At 42.8% G+C, this 18,086-nt stretch overlaps 1 non-coding gene across 1 annotated transcript; it reads right to left on the bottom strand.

The window, feature by feature from the left end:
- Positions 1–2,270: 2,270 nt before the first annotated feature.
- Trnae-uuc (transfer RNA glutamic acid (anticodon UUC)) lies at positions 2,271–2,342 on the bottom strand. The gene has a single exon. It is a non-coding gene; the product is annotated as a tRNA-Glu (tRNA).
- Positions 2,343–18,086: the final 15,744 nt, after the last annotated feature.

Here is an 18,086-nt window from a genome sequence, read left to right as displayed (position 1 = left end):
AAAAAAACAAGGAAAAAACTGTTAAATTGAAGACAAAACAAAATCTATGATGATGAAAATTAGAAGCTAACGTTATTCGAAATTTGAAGTGTGCAAAAAATTCCAAAACAAATTATCATTCCGCTTGTGTGATATTGGCGTTTTTTCTGAGTGTTGATGTTTGAATTTGTGCTATATATCTATTTCATGATACGCATGTGGATGCCGTCGCGCCAAACACACTTATAATGCAACCCCGCAGCATACGTGTTACCACACTGAGGAAAATACAATAAACCTTCCCATCAGTACTCTGTATAATGTTGTAGGGTTAACGTCATCGGGCAAGGTATATAAACCATATAAAATTGTACTTGCCTAGTAAAAGCGTAGCTAACCTGTGTGGCAATTATGAAAAAGAAACCCCCATGGGCCCTCATATTGGAACCACTTGGGAAAAAGGCAAACTATATCACCATGCCGAGATGCATAAAAAACATAGTTTAGTACTTACACAACCTACATGGGGCATAAAAATCACACACCATACTACCCCATGGCACAAACATTGCCCATACCGCGCGCTTAGTACGACGTACATAACGAAACGTGTTTTGGGAAACAGTGAAACACTAAGCAAAAGCACTTCAGTTCCAATTTTCTGGTGAGAATGTGGAAGGAAACATCTAAACTTAATCCAATTAGTGCTGCATATAAAAGACTTCAAATTATCACGTTTATTTTCGATAGAACCAACATAGTTTTCATCCGAAGTATGCTTTCGAAATTAAATTTTCCACCATCGAAATAGTACATCAAAAAACCAACCAAGTACGATGACAGTAATATACAATATGAATAAAGTAGTAGAAAGATAAATTTTTCGTTTAAAACGAAAAATGACAGAAAAAAGCAGCATAAATAACCATAGAGCATCAAAAAGGAACACTTTCGGTTTCAGAAACAACCAAAGCAAGAGTGACAACAACAACAGACATAAAATTAAAACTGAAAAGTAACGTAGTATTGTAGTTCGTATGGAGCGATAAATGAAAAATAACTCACTACAGATCCGGATGGATTCGCTTCGGAGGGATGTGGAAAAGTATGACACTATCGAATATCAATTACACACCTGATACGAGATTATGTTCGAGAAAGTATGGAGAAGGAGAAATCTTAACAGAATTACGTGATAGCTTTGGGGATTCTTCCAACATTCTTTATATTCATGCGGATTTTCTTTTCAACACGATTTACAGTGATAAAACGATCTTCAACGATCGATCGAAGCTCTCCATAATCGCCATACTTTTGTCATACTTTTAACCTGTAAATACTGCAAACGGAATGAAAAACCGAACGAACGAAGCTCAACCAATTTAACCGCATCCATAACTTCTCTCAGTGATTCGACAATTAAATTCACAAATGTAGACTGCCACATTTACCACACACAGAGGTATCATTTGCGGAAAAGGTGTGACAAAAAAAAAGGATGTGATTGGAGGGACCGTTTTGGAAGCAAATTGAAATTGTGTACAGTCGTAATCTAATCTGATTAAACAATTTGAGGCAAAACTAAAGGAAAGAAGGGCGATCCTGTCATGGAACGGTCGTTGCATGGAAGCTGGAAGGGTAAATGTTATTTGAGGATCGTAAAGTGTGCGTAAAGTAATACATTTTTGAAACAAAGAAAAACTACAGAAACTGACACAAACTGCACACGACAGAGGCCAACGAATTCGAGGAAACAATTTGATGATATAAACAAACGACAATTGTAATTTGGAACGGCAATCGTAACCGTGTATATATTTGTATAGAGCAACAACAACAAAAAACACACATAGTGATATAGCTGTGGACCCCTGATAACAGAGACAGAACACACAGATCGGAATGGCGCAAGGAACCATGCCCTCGAGCGCGGAACTCAAAGATCACTAGACACCCGTACACTGCATCACAGAACAAACAGGCCGAATAAGTAGCCACTCAAACACATGCATATGTATTGAGAATATACACACAAGAAAATATATACTGGACAGTGATTGTACAAAATGTAGAAAAAAACCGTATTCGCTTAACGTTACTTAAATATGATGACACAATATTGTTACAGGAAAATACCAAACAGATGAGAATGGTTGACGTTGACTAAATTGAGGTTAACTACATTTTTTTGTAAGTGCACAAGTAAGTGGAAGGACAAAGCATTCGATTGTTGAATAGTGAAGGTTCGTTTTTTTTATTGAGAATATGAGAGAACAAAAAGGCAAATTTGCTTCCCATACCGGGAATCGAACCCGGGCCTTCTGGGTGAAAGCCAGATATCCTAGCCACTAGACCATATGGGAGATACTAACAAGTTACTAATATAGTAAATAAGAAACGAGTTCATCAGGATACTGCGTGTCCTTGCCGAATGTCCTTACGGTAGATAAAGATTGCGGTTTCCGATCCTTAAACGAAAATTCAGTTCCAAGCAAAATATTGCTTTACGACACTTGCTGAAACAAAGGGTATATTTTACGCAGGGTATCGGCTTTCCGCAGCATAAAAAATAACAATTCAGAACCTCGTCACCGTAAACGTGGGCAAATATCGTAAACACAATGGGACAGGCCCTTTGAACACACCTGTTTTCCCCTCGACGATCGAAAATAAACATTTTCCACCGCGCGATAGTAAACACAACCCGTTGGACAAGTTCGTACCGCGGTCGAACCGGAAAAAATTGGCGACACATCAGAAATGTGTCGAAAAATGTCCGCATGGAATTTTGCGGAAAAATTTTGGTGCCTCTCAGTTTTGGTTCCTTTTGTTTTTTTGTGTCTCCGTCCGCTGTGTTTTGGTGCTGGCTTAACTTTGACCTAGATTTAGTAGAAGGGGGTTGTTGCAACTCTACCTCAATAGCCTCATTTGGAAGTAATGAAATGAGGTGACTGTCACCGGTTTAAGTCGAACGATAACAACGATGCAGTGAGTTTTCGAGAAGTCGCCCAAATAGGCAATTAATTTTGGCAAGGTTGAGACTATCTTTTTTTGCTTTCTAACATTTGTAGTAGGCGGGAAAATTTATGAAAATTCACATCAACTAATAATAGTGGAATAAAATTTACACCTTAAGTTATTAATTTTAGTTTTGAAAAATTGATTTCAAAATAATAATACACGAATTTACCTCTTGTAATAGGAATGAGAGATTGACCCATTGCATTGCAATTTACTTTGGTCTATTTTTAATCTCTTCGCCGGGGCAAGACCGCGTCAGCGGTTGTTGCACGCCACAAAAGTAGCAGCAAGCAAGTATTTTTACTCGATGTCATTATTAAAATTACCCCTCACAGCGAAAACGGACACGTTTGCTCGGACATCATTATCGTCCGTTTTCTCACGGCCAAGGTGACGACGGCTTCTACCGGGTAGCGACAATCAAATTGTCAAACCCATAAGTCATTGGTTTCTGCTCCTTCCGCCCCAATCGCGCCAAAGGGTTTGAACTGGTACTTGTCAATCGATCAATTTCACTTCTATCACCTTCGTCACATATTAGCCACTGGACGGAGTGTCCCGTTGACAGACGGCCTCCACGAGGGTGCAAAAACCTCGCCATTTTCCCACCGTTTCGCGGCCAGAGGTGGGGGTAGCTCCGGGTGTCCGGTGGTGTCCTTTAAAATTGAAAAAAAACACCACCACAATTGATTAAGTGAAGGCGGGGCGACGTCACACCATGGGCTTCGAATTGGATTAATAAATCGCTCCGGATCGCTGCAATTAAAATGTAAATGCGTAAATCATCGAAAAGCTACGACCGAGAAGACTCACGCACGGATCGTGATGGTTTCGGGGTGAAGTACGTCTTTTTTTTTGTTTTGCTGTGTCCGATCCCTTGCCATGCGAAAAGTCGCCACGACCACGGCAGCATAATAATTAGCAATTCGTCTTGGATCTCGCGATCTCTTGCGATCGAGTGCTGGAGCGGCTATAATTGGGCGCAGAGCTGTCTAATGCATATTTATGGCCTCCCCCGTTGCAGCCCGAGCCTCGGGCCGCCGGGTGGCTTTCGGAACTTTTGAACTACGGCCTCCTTGGTTCGGCCAAACCGTTTGCCTTCGCCGGCGCGGGGTTGATGTGTAATTTAAACAAATGGCCCCCGCATGGGACAGTATTGTGGCCCGTTTTGCTAGTGTTTCGATGTTGTGCGATACGAGCGGACCAGTTTGCTGCTAGGAAAAATGGAACAAATAGTTGAAACCATCTCTGGAGCCAACTAGGGTTTTTGCTAGCGAGAAAAATTGGACTTTTATTGCTATCAATTGAAAGCGAAACGTTTGAAACGATTCTCTGGTGCAATTGTTTGAGCGGTCGTTTGGAATAGTTTAAGCACTTTTTTATGTTACTCGCACTTCATTATTAAGTGATGATACGCCAGAACATGCAAAAGAACATTGTAACAAATTAATAGGCAAATTAAATTCGATCAAGGGAAACAATCGGGTCGCAATTTATCATCGCTATCAGCGAAGATCAACTGCATGCCATGACAAATTGAATATTAATTTGTCTTTCGATAACTAGCAAAGGGAAACGGTAGTCGGAGGTGCCGATAGAATGGCCCATATAGAAAAGAAATTTATCGACATGTAGAAGAAATTCTGAAATAACAAAACGCCATACGTGTTTAGTAAATAAAGTTTTCCAATTGTGGAAAAAACAATTTTACGCTTCACATAAATGTATCGTAAATGTTGAACTAATGGTAATATTTGAGGTACTTTTATTACATAGCAAGAAACATATCGTCACGATGATCTACAACTTTCATTTTCCATAAAATCAATGTTATTTCCATATATTATTATGCAATCATATGAAACACAGAATTTTGGTTAGTTTTCAAAGAAAACTGTCTTTCAAAATAAATTAAATTTATTATTTGTTTTAATACATTGATTAGTCAAACGAGGTTTTAGGTAATCACTAAGTTACTAACTGATATAAATTTAAAACTTTCAGCTGTTAGTTAGTTAAATTAAGATATTCTAAGACCTTATTGCCTGACCTTAGTTTATACTCTTCTATAAAAATATCCAAGAAACTTAGACAAATGCCTGACCTTATAACAAAATTGTCGTTCCCACCCTGTCTTAGTAAATTAGAAGGAAATCGCTTTTCCTACCAGTGTTTCCTAAAACAGTTAGTTAAGTATTCCCTACTACTATATTGTTACATCTATGCAGTATGATAATTCGTGTGTTGTTCTTTACCAACGTGCTTGCAAACATATTTCGCTATACGCATGGAAGCAATAAGCTCTTATGAAAAATTACTAAAAAACTCTTTCTCCTTCTTCGTACCACCAACATTAATTCGATGTTTGGCGGACAGTAATGCACACCACGTGTGTGCTCCCTCGCAATGCTTCCCATACGGCCTACAGTTCGTAGGAAACCGGGTCGTAAATGGGGTTGGGAAAATGGAAAACCAAATAGGAAACCTCCTTCAACCCTCAGCCCCATCAACACGTCAACCCTGATCGCCTCCATGCGCCTTTGCTGCTCGTCGTTTTTGATCGATTGTCGATCAGCAGCGCTGTGTCGTCGACGATGGTGGTGGTGGTAGTGTGCGATCTCGCGATCGCGAAACCGCGTTGTCGTCGTCGCCATCGGATCGAGCCGCCTCAGAACGGTTTCGTCGGCGCTCGGAGGAACGCACGCGCGCGCCCGCTTGAAAATCCGTGCAGTTTTTAAAACGATTTCATTTTCTATCCTGTCGGTGGTCCGCGAATTCGCGGGTTTCGTGTATGGTTGGTGTTGTGTTTGCCACACATTTTCATCCGTTGGTGAAGTTTATCTTTCTAGTGCCAACTATTTCGAAGTGGGAACCCTACCATGTGTCGTGATATTGTTTTTCCAGGTCAATTTCGTACCTTTCGCTTCACGTGAACGAAATCTCACAATGTGCGAATCGGTTGTGCTTGTTTGTGTTCTATGAATCGGAAACCAATGATCCAAGATCGCGATCCCACAAAACCCCAAAGTGACAACGTGCCGCTCGAAAGGGCTCCGTATGCTCGATGACGTACAGTGTGTTTCTTAGGTCACAGTTTCAGGTGCAGCTTTACCCACTGACATATATCTCACATTTAGTGGAAGACCTTCACCGCGTCGCAGGTGCCGCGTTTCTTTGTACGTGCGTGCGTGAGTACTTTTTACACACACACACACTCCTTTCGGTTGTGTAAAGCCCTCGTGTCCCTACACGCACGGTATGCACGCAGGGCTTGGTCTGTGAAGGTTTTCTTGCATCCACAAACCTCCCCGTACCGCCTTCCCTCCATCGCATGTCGATTTCACGTGCTTCGGCCGGATGTGCAGCTCGAAGAAGCACGCAGCAGCCGAATCTTTTGAAAAAAAAAAATAAAACACGGCGTACCAACAAACGGATCCAAATGTCAACCCCCTTTTCGATCGCCCCCCGCCTTTCCCACGCGCTTCCGGTGTGCTTTAATGCTGTTCAAAGACAACCGGCATCAACGGAAGGGAACGGACCGCGTATCGGCCAGCGTGTGGACTCGCATGTGTGGGGCTTTTTTCTATTACTTCTGCTTGTTCTTCAAGGTAAAAACAGACGCCCACGCGGCCCCCCTATGGGGCCACATGGGCTGACATGGTTTGTTACAAGCTTCATCGCACCGCCCTTACAGGCGAGCTGCTTTCAAAGCTGCTTTGTGTGGACCAAAAAGTGCTCCGAACGACGCCATACGGATTTGATTTTGTTTTCTGACCTGAAACGGATTTGTGAAGATTTTTTTCTACATAATCTCATGTAATTGTTAGGTTTTATTTCGGTTATGAAATGTTTGCTTTTATTGTAGTCTGTTTCTAGAATTTTGGGAGTTTTTAATGTTGCAAATCTAATTTTGAATACAAAAATTCCCATAAGCTTTTCCAGTTCATAAGAAATTAACTGTTGTGGGCTTACTCTCTGGTTTAGTACTTGGTTTATATCATGTTTGAACTTAAACTACAATATAAGTTATACAGATAGTCTATGTATTTTTCTTCAATTGTAAAATTGGTTTCCCCCAATCCTTCTTTAAAAAACTGTAATGAAATTTAAAATACGGCTACATTTCGGTAAAAATGAATTCATGGTAGATTTCTGAAACACTCTTAAACAAAGTGCATAAATGTCTCTGCTTGTTGTCGCGCCAGTTAATTTAATTTATTGACAAATTAACATTAACCAGGCATTAAGAAGAGGAAAACAAACTAGCCTAGTTCGATGTATTTACAATTTTTCTTGTCATAATAAAATTGAAATACCGCCACCAAAGGCGAAACAGAATGGAACCGGGATAATGGCGCATTTGAGAGATAATAAATTTCCGAGTCGATATTCAATTAGCACTTGTAGAGCCTTGTCTGTCCGGTAGTGGGTTTATTTAAAATTTACTATCCCCTTACTTTTTTTTATAGACCTATAAAAATAGGTCCCTATTGCTGCATGCTGTAGCTCGCAGCACGTTTTATAGGCTCGTGGAGTGCCTCGACGACCACACGAGGCCCCATTCTGTGATGGATACCATCCGCCCGTGGTACACGTTTCCTTTCTTCTCAATAATCGCGATGTACTGCGCGCCAATACACGAGACTTCTGGCCACGATAACATATTTCCTTGGCTCGCGTGTTTTTTTTTCTTTCTCTACGATGGAACTAGTTCCACCCGTTCTATCTACCAAGGAAGGAGGAAATCTATCTGGCCAGAGAATTTCAATTTCAGATGCTTGCAGAAACAACAAAAATCACTCGCATTACTTTCGCTAAGGGACGGTTGCGCTCGCCCGGGACGCAAAACTAGGGCGCAAAATTGTGCTGGGCCGCAATTTTCCAGGCTATTTTTAGCCGAAAAAGGCAGGAAAAATGCTTTGGTACGTACGCACTCGGTACCGCTGTTTGCCACCGCGAAACTGGCTGCGTACACGTTTGCCTCGATTTTTCTTTTAATTTCCTCGCTCGCGGTTTATTTGACCCGAAAATAAACAACGCATGGCACGAAATGGGAGGGGGAAGGGACGGGGGTTCATTTTTTCCGACTACGCAAAGGTCGTGCACTCGAGTTTCCTTCGGGAAAACCTTGTCCTTCCCGGTCGGTGTTTCAGGAGGGAACCAAACATGCGTAACAGTTGATTACGCCAAGGGACAAGGCAGATTTCAAACAAATCGAGAAGAAAAAACCTCTGGCTGAAATGGAAATCTGACGGATTAGAATATTTAGATTCGTCTGATCGTAAATATATTGCCACGCTAATGGGTGGGTCTTTTTTCGTATTTGTTTCTCGCGAGTTTGTGCCGTGCCGGAAAGGTCGTATCGGAGATGAAAAACATCGCCGGCGTATTTCATGGCAAAGATGTATTTCTTGTTTCGAACAACAAAAAGCAACGATGTAAATAAAACATTATGGAATTTAAGAAGGCTTTGGTTTTTCCCCGGCGACGTCAATCATTTTCGCGGGGAGAAATTTTTCCCACACTGACCCGAGTTGACATACGGTGCCAAATTCGTGCCAAAAACTCTGTTGAACTGTCTTGTTCAATGTGATTTTTGATAGACAGTAAAATATATGCAGTCTGCGTTTTAACCTTGTAAGTTTAGGTTTTTTTTTTTTGCAGTAATAATATAAGATTTGCCTTCATTTTTAACATGTTCATTTGCCCTCACTAAGCCAATTTAAATGTAGAATATTTGGCGCAACCGTGGACACATGGTTGGGCAACAGATTTTGTCTATTTTTTGCTGATTTTTATTTTATTTTATAAGCATCGCAAATCTCGACGAAACCAAACCCGAGATCGTTCGCCTTCATCGTGTAAACAACGTCGTTTCGTTTATTTTCACCGGAAAAAGTCCATTCTTTCCTAAGACATTGGGCGGAAAGCAAAAACCATCCACGCGAAATGAAAAACACAGGAATCCATTCATATCGTAGTGGTCGAATTTCTGTTTATGTGCAGAACCGTCTTCTTCGGGATCGGTGAGGCAAAGTTTAAACAAACAGCGTCAATCTGGTGAACGAAGCGCCCGAGTTTTGAGACCGACAACTGTTAGAAAATTGTGATCCGAATCCGTTCCTATCCGCCGTCTTTGCCAGTGAAACGTTCCGCTGAAGGCAGTTAAGGTGGATTTGTGGAACGCAGACAGTGTTTTTACAACTAAAAGAAGGTCTAAAAAGTGATCGCGAATCGGGTTTCGGTCGACGATCCCAGCCGTGGGTGTGATCGTAATTCGCAGTGAAAGCATGGCGAGTCCGTTCTCGAACCTTCGCCTACCACCGGCCTTTCCGCCCGGGGTCGGAATGCCGGAGCCCTGCGGCGAAATGCCACCCGGAATGGAGGACCAAAGCTTGCACCAGCTGCCCCGGCGTAACTCGGAGCTACCGCCGGCCAAACGGTTGTCGCCGCTGAAGCTGTCCATTCCGACACCGCGGGCCTCCTTCTCCAGCAGCTCGTCGTCGGAGGGTCCACGGCAGGCGGCAACGGCACCGGTGTTCGGTGGACAGATGCCAAACTTTGCGCCAGCCTCCAGCAGCCCGCGAATGGACGACTTCCATCAGGCGACTTTCTCCGATTTCGACTCGCTCGAGTCTCCGATGCTGCAGCTTAGCCCTGGTAAGTGTGCGGTCTCTGTTACTTAAAATTAAATGGCAAAACTTATTTGTTTGTTCACATCAGTGAAAGACAACGGCACTTATTGCAAAATAAATCTTAAACTGTCCTTTTAAGACAGTGAACTAAGAATACTTCAAACGAACTAACCCAATGTTGCTAAATACATTTATAAAACGTTGCTATATGAATTATAGTGCAAGGATCGGTAAACATTAATCCGAGATGGAAAAAACTATGACAATTTATTAAAATTTAATGTATTTACATATTTTAACTGGTATTGCACTGTACTTAACATAGCGAACGACTTTTTAATGCTTGGGTTGATTTACTTTGAAGTTCCGAGTTCTTACAAATTGTTCGGGAGAAATTATCTTCTGTGACATGATTGATTAAACTTAAACTTAAGAAACTAAAAAGAAATTAATTGTCCAATTAAAAATAAAAACATTTCGTTATTCATCTGCATCATATGTGATAGTCTGACAGGTCTATTTAGTCACAACTTGGTAATTTGGTCTGTAAGATAATTCTTTCATCATCTTTTACTTAAAACGTTGACTGCCATGGCTATCACTTTTGATAGCCAGCTGTCGTTAGTTCTAAAAAGTTTTTGTCTAATAAGTTAAAACTTTGCTTAACCTTTGAAAAACGCCGGTTTAATAAATGTTATAAACACATTTTATCAAAAAAATATTGTATTAAAAGAGTGTGCTACAATCGCTTAGCAGTTAACGTGTTAATACGTCCAATATCAAAGACAATTAACAGACAGGTCGGGTCAAAGCTGTTTTTTGCTCCGCCATTGTTGTGACAGTTGGTTAAAAAAGTGTTTACAAAAATTTCCAGCATACTTATGGGAGATCTCCGGTAAAATCTTCGCGAAATAGGTAGTTGGTAATTCTAGATCACAGTATCCATGGTCCTGCGGATAGAAACTGCTCTTCTGTGTGAAATCATGTGATATAGATCCTTTTGCTCGCTGTGATTGCCGAAATGAAGTGTGTTGGTCTGCCTTATACCCAGTCTTCCTCCAGAACATATTTCGAACGCCTCAACTCTTTGTTCTGTTGATGGAACATACCAAATTTGCAGTTTTACCCCACTTTCTTCGCTGTTCGTGAGAAGTAAACAAAATTTTAACCAACTGTTAACAATTTTCCCACGATTTTCGGCTCGTTACATGGTATGCTGCGACCTGTCTGTTAATTGTCTTTGGTCCAATATATTACAACGATTGCAAGAGTTTTAAGCATAGCGATCCCGTCCCATAATAATTCAATCCAAGGAAACTGGGAGCAACAAACGCCCCGGTAAAAGGTGATGACGGCATGCTTACTGTGATGGGGGCAAGTAATACCGCGATGGCCACAACTTTGTACAACAATCATTTTTTGCGTTATTTCTGAGGCATTTTCAATGGTGTGGGACTCTTGTTGAACGGATTGAGGAAAATTAGATCTTATCGCGCAAAAATATCGCGATAGGAGTATGTAATAAATGGAAATCTAATATTAGTTTAGAATCAATTAACATTGTGTCCCTTACATTGTAAATGTTACATCGGAAAATAAGACCCAAATTATGAGTTTCGATTCAACTGGTTTCCATCTTCCAGAACACTCCCCCATCATGGCCCAGCTGATGACGGAGGTGGCCAGCCCCGGAACGGCCTCCAGCCAGGGCAGCTCCAGCAATGGGTCGTCAATATCGCGCCTCATGCGCTTCAGTCCGGCTCTGCACCATCACGCGGGCAACATCATGACATCCTTCCCTTCGGAGGTAGGTGACCGTTCGATTTCTTCATCCCCCAGCAGCCGACGCAGCTTCCGTCTTCCTAGAGGTCCGACTGGGCCGCACCATACCGTCACCCTATGCGCGGAGTGCTGGCATTAATTAGAATTTAATTACTATTTACATAATTTCTCAATTACACCAAGCGCACCGGAGGGCGGCCCCTAATGTGCAAATAATTGCACGCACACCGGCCGGGGGACCCTGTGACCTTCCAGTGTGGTCGGACCCCGGGTGCCGGCCTGCCCAGTCCGTACGTCACTTTCATTTCGACTCGATCGAGTTGACAACTGAGGTTGCAACTTCTTGGCACGCTTGTGCAAAAAAACCGAACGAGAACACCAGGACGCCTTGGGGCAAGGCCACCCAAGCCCTACCACACGAATCATTATCTGTTCTCACGATCAACCGGTATGATTTGGTACTAATTGCCGGAACTGCGAGGGCCCCTCATTTCGTTGGGAAATGTCATATCATTTTCTCCCACGATTGCAGGCCTTTAACATTTATCTGGTCCATTTTTTGCCCGCCTTGTAAGGGCAATGTTTACCCTACCGCTTGGGCCAAATGGCCGCTTGGCGAAACTCTATGCATTAGCTAATTGTCCTCGAGAAAAATGGCCAAATAAAAGTTAAGTGATCGGGTGCAGGCGAATGCGAGCCAATCAATCTGTTTGCTGCTTTACGAGCGATAGAAGTTGATTAGTATCAGAGCAAATAGTTTACCTATAATCACCGTTTGGGATTAATCTTTAGCCCTCGAGGGGAGACCGCTTTTAAAACCAAGTGTGTCTGCTCACGTGATCCAACGGCATAAGTTTTCCGCATAAAAATAAAATGTAAAATTTACTACCGCAAGAAATGATATTAACTGTTGCACGCAACCAAGGGGATGAAACACTGATTTGAAGGGTTTCTGGATAACTGAAAATTGCATTGAACAAATGTTCTTGACCCGTAAGATAATTTTATTCCGATAAAAAACGCTTGACACTGAACAAACACCTCCATCTGTCACCGTTGGAATACGTTCTGACCCTCACAACCGCACGTGATCGAACCGCATCCAACCTACCGGGGAGCCTCCGAAAAGGGCGTCAGTAAAAGGGATAAAAAAAAGAACTGGCACAAAACAGCACAAATCAACGGTCACACAAAAGCGCACACAGCGAAGCAAAACAATATAAAATGTGATCATTAACCACATCGCGAGCTGGGCGCTTTTTCGCGTCGCGACGATCGCACGGAGGATCAACGCCGTAAATGTCGCTCCGAAACGCAACCGCGACACGAACGCGAAAAAAAAACAAACGAGCTAAACAAAAATATGCATTAATAAAAATGACCCCGCGAGGCTGACAAAAGCGAACTCCAACCACTTTCAGCCATTCGTCCCACGCGGTTTCGATCGATTGATGACACCAGGCGACGCGAAAATGCACTTCATTTCCGTTTTGCAATTTGCGAGCGTTGGAGATCGCACGGTGCAACGTTTTGTTGCGCCGGTCGGAAACGTGACTGACTATTTTTAGCGCACTTTGGTTGTTGTTTTTTTAAAACTTATTTATTTATTCATTTGTTTGTGGTGGCTCCTCTCCGCTGCGTTCGATCACACAAACGCGTTGTCTGTGTTGCGTTTGCCAACTATTTGAACGCTGCGCGTTGTCGGGGGAATTTCCAAACGTTCGAGTCCGGCCACAAGCTGGTTACAAGCGGTTGAAGTGGGTGGCATTGCGCGTACATCATTATTGTTGCGCCACCGAGTGCGCCACGAGTGATTGACGGCTTTTATCGAGGTAAGGGGTGGTGGTGTCCACCCTTTCGCCGGATTGGGGATCGCATTTACATTATGCAAGCAAAGAGTTATTAGTATGTTTTGAGTGGATGATGATTGTACTGAACTCACCGTAGACTGGTACGCTGCTTAGTAACTTTGGCTTATGTTTATTTTTTGTGCGACACATATTTAAAAGCTTGATTACCTGTTAATTCCATTTTGTAAGACTTCCCTACAAATTTTTTTTTTTAACAAAAGCTAACTCGTACAATACGGCCCGCACCGTGAAAATAGAAATAAAAAAACAAAAGCTAACTGTTGATCCCAAATGGAACATATCCATTAGTGTTTAATAAAGTCAAAATGACGGATGTTTTGCATATTTTCCATACCTTACCATTGATCGAAACATGCCCCAGAACTACACTAATCCGCGACTGCGGCTCATTTGACGCTTGCGAGCAAATGTTCACGCTCGCCATTAAACCATACCGGGACGGGAGGCGAACGTAAATGGCTGCATCAGTCTAGCACCAACGGCCTGGCTAGCTCGTGGCGCCTTACTCCGCAATGGACGACCGTAAACACACCACTTCAAATGCCATCCAACCGATGGATCTGGCAGCGGCGTCGAGCTTGCAAGACGTTGTAATTGCCTCCGAGCCACCCACGCATCCCGCGACGAGTTGGAGTTCTTGAAGTGCAGTCGAAGCGTCGGATGGGTAGATGGGTCGGGCCGAAGGCAACTAGTGGGAAGGGGTTGCGGGAAAAATACACACCCCTCGAGCCGATGGCCGCGACAAGAAATGCTTATTTGCGCTGGCTGGCTGGAAAACTGCTACTCACGATAGGAGTAGGTCACAAGCGGTCCGTCACTGCATTATTCAAATAAACATAAAACATCAGTAGATGCATTGCATTTATTAAAAAGAACTAAGATTTTTCTGCAGATTAGAAACATAAGGATGTATATTTCAAACCCATAAAAGAACTTATGAGGTTATCTTTTTATTTATTTATTTATTTTCGATTTGTTCAAGGACACTTCAGACACTTAATAATCTTCATAATAAACGAAAACAACAACAAAAATCACAAACTGAACCAATGTTCCCTTAGTTGGTTCTAGATGTCCACATTAACGGTATGGCATTTTTAAAACTTGTCGTAGTAACATTAAAATAATGGGGTACGCTAAATACATTAAACATTTTGGACATTGAGATAATCGGTGCATTACTCGCGTAGCTTTGAGGAATAATTGGATAGTATTGAATTTCAGTAGGATATTTTAAAATTGTTGAAGACTTCTCTCAACTTTATCTACATCTACATACCTGCATTTTATAGTGGATGCTAATTTAAATGTTGGTACTACGAAAAAAGCTTTAATGGCGACCAGTAGCTAAAGCTGAGCAATGATGTTTCTTTTTCATGTTATTGTGTTTCTATTTTATTTTATTGTAAAAATTAATAACAAATACCTTTTCGCAAAATTATATTTCAAATAGTATAATTTAAATAGCCTGACATTCAAAGTACTAAAGCACATGCTTATGTCCTATCGCTATTAGTTCGTCGTTAAATACCCAGATTGTCGATAAAGGTCTCCTCCAAGTCTCACTCCTCCTCTCACTATTGTCTCCTCCGGTCTTCTCCACTCACTAGTGTTGTCTTGGAAAGCAAAAGAAATCAATTTGATCAATTTGTTGACAAAATTCATTTTCGAAATTTCATCCAACTTTATATGTAACCCAAAATACGCTTCAACCATTCGACGCCGCGCTACAAAGTGTTCTTTGCAACTTCCTTTTCGAGGTAACTCAAAAAAAGATTCTCCATTTATTGCCGGCAGCCCTTTTACGGTGGTCGGTGTGAAAGTTCCATCGTTTTTACGTGGCCCACGGATAAAACGCAACGTAAAACGACACACCATCCAACCGCGATACTGTGTTATTCTCTTCTCGTGTCGAGATTCCAAACACCGGATCCTCGTTGGCGTGTTGTAAAAGTAAAATGAAATGAAAAAAAGCACGCGTAATGTTCCTACCGTTACGGTTGCGAACTTTTCAGTTCACGTTTGTAGGCAAAAACGAGGAGGAATACCGAAAACGCCTCGCCGTTCGCATGACTTCTTCTTTATTTATGTTAAAGTAGCAACTTGTCCGTTTTTTGGCCACTTTTCTCACCTTACTCTCGGACTCGCTCCCCGCTCCTTGCCGATTGGTTTCTCGTAAGACAATTTTTATTCCCGCTGCCTTTGTTTACTTCGAAACCGGGCGGGCAAAGGTGGCCATGAAATGGTCCAAAACGGGCCATTCGAAAACAGACGGCGGAACCGGACCGAACCCACTCCATTCTCGGTTGGGGAGGGAGGGGTAAACACAGGAGAATTGCGCCGGTCACGCCGGGGATCGCTGTCTGTGGCGGTCCGAAGTCCGAAGAGAGCGTTTTCCGTACACGAGTCCTCAGGCCTGAAGCTGTCGACGTGGTTTTGACCGGGAGTCTGAGACGCGCCCGGGCCAGTAACACTTCAGCGTCGATCCGGGTCGGGTCGGTTTCGCAAAACAAACAGGAACCAACGCTATTCCAATTATCGGTCACTGCTCGGTGCGAGCGTGTTTGTGTGTTTTGTTTTCGTATCGCTAACCAACTGTCAACGGCTGAAGGCTGCTTGGATGATGGATGCGCGAATCGACGGGTCATTCCATTGATTCGATATCCCTGCAAGCGGCTAGTTCACCGCGTGTGTGCATCCGTTTATACTGTTTGTCCCGGGGTTTCGAGTACTTTCGCGTCCCTTGTGCTCTCGATTGTGTCGGCAAAATCCGATCGGCAAGTGTTTAGACGTGATTTAGACCGCCCCTACTTGACAGGCTTCATCAAATACGATCGTGTTCCAGAACGATCACTGTTCCGTCTCGCGAGAAAAGTTTCCCTACAATCCGCGTCTCGTCGGGTCGTCGTTCTTCGCAAACAACCCTTCCCTGTGGGGAAGCTGCCGTCGTTAAGTCGGATGAAATATTACACAAGGCAGTGAATGTGCAACGGTGAATGTGCGGCGTAACCTTCCTTTTCTGGCTTCTCTGCGGAGTTCTCGACCATCTCTCGACCAGAAGAAGTGTAGCAAACGTGAAAAAATACTACTCCAGGAAGGAATAAATCACGGATTAATATTTGGACTGGAGCGAGTAAACCAACAGGGTGCTGGCCCTTAAGCCGTACCGGAACGGCTATCGACTTGTTGTTCGCAAAGGCGTGTTTCAGAAATCGAGCAGTCAAGGTTCCGATCGCACGCCCAGACGACAAACGCAACCTTGAACAGCTGGGAGCCTGTCCTTTCCTCTCCGTACCGTCCAGTGTTCGATTTTTCTCAATCGGTTTTTCCTCCGCCAAGTGCCTGCGTCGAGGTCGAGTTTAGCGTGTGTTCTATGCTCCAACATGGAAACGGCAGCTGCTCGCTTCAAGTTGCGGCGATCCTCCGAGGGCACGTTTCGCGACGTCCCGCGGATGACGTTGCCGAGAAAGGTAGGTTGTTGATCTACGGCTGGGGTTTGAGGTTTGCCAACGACCCGACTGGTTCCAGTCGGATAGTTTATTGTATCTTTAGCGTCTGGTGCAAACAAGTTGGTTGTTGTTCCAGTTCCAGATGTCGGCGCATTGCAGAAAATTGAAGAATTTATTCAATATCATTGGTTTTTTTTTCCAATTGCCAAATATGTTGAAACTGAGTGCAATTAATGTTATAAACATTGATAAGCCATATCTTACTCTTCTTCTATTTAATGCTCTTCCGGCGACGAGAAAAGGAAAAACAATCAATGTGCCACCAATCGATCCGACGCGTGGAATGTGAAATGCATTTATCATAATCAATCACCCCTCAGGTCGATGGTTCGGATACGATTGTTTCTGGGGTGCAACTTTATCAGCTTCCACACTGCTGCAAACACTCACCTCGCGGTTGCCCAACAATTTGATCTCATTGTCAATCGAGCCGAGCCAACATGTCTCTTGCCGCCGCCCACAGTTCTATCTTTGCCCATCATCACGTCTTTGGTTGTCGGGAATTTGGGCTGCGGTTATTCACCGAGCGGGAAATACCCCTATCTGTTTCGTTTTTCTATTTTGAAATTAACCACCCATGACGCCATGCTTCGCTATCTTGCCTATTATCGTTTATCGAGATGAGCTGGAATCTCGAGTAGACAGACCGTCTTACGGCGACGCTCTCGCGCTCGCCTCCTGAGTTGTCTGTTTGGAAAGTGAGCAAGAAAGATCTTGACTTAGTATGCGGCGCAAGTAGCACCTCCTGTCTCTGACACTCGGCTACAAACGTGACAAACTTCTACGACAAACATAATCATGCCAACCGGAACACCCGGCGTTATGAGCACGTCTGGGGAATACCCAGCCGGCGCACAAGGAGTGCATTGAACTGGAGCTCGGGACGACAAGCTGTGGGATGGTCTACGTCGTGGATGGTTGAACCAACAAGAAGGGCGTGCGTAAGACCTTGTTTTTTTGCAATCCGTTTTGGTCTTTCACTGAGGAAATCTTGTGGACATGGAGTGGAAGTTTGCAATAGAATTCAAAATTATTAAGCTCTCAGAATCTATTTAATCATCCATGAAACCCTATTCTTAAATGTTAGAGAATGTAATTTTCAATATCAAAATTAATTCTATTCTATTAAAAATGCGGGTTCACTTAGCTGAAAATGAAATTGAAATTCTAGATTAGATTTTTACATTTATTAGATTTTTATTTTAAAATAATTTTTCAATAACTTGAATCTTTTGAAATTGACAATATTTTAACTCATCTTACTTATTTTATGTAATTCTAACTAGATT

This window comes from Anopheles coustani, chromosome 2 (assembly GCF_943734705.1).
Source record: "Anopheles coustani chromosome 2, idAnoCousDA_361_x.2, whole genome shotgun sequence".
NCBI classification, from domain to species: domain Eukaryota; kingdom Metazoa; phylum Arthropoda; class Insecta; order Diptera; family Culicidae; genus Anopheles; species Anopheles coustani.
The sequence above is the reverse complement of the archived record's forward strand: the minus strand, read 5'-3'. Positions and strand labels throughout refer to the sequence as shown.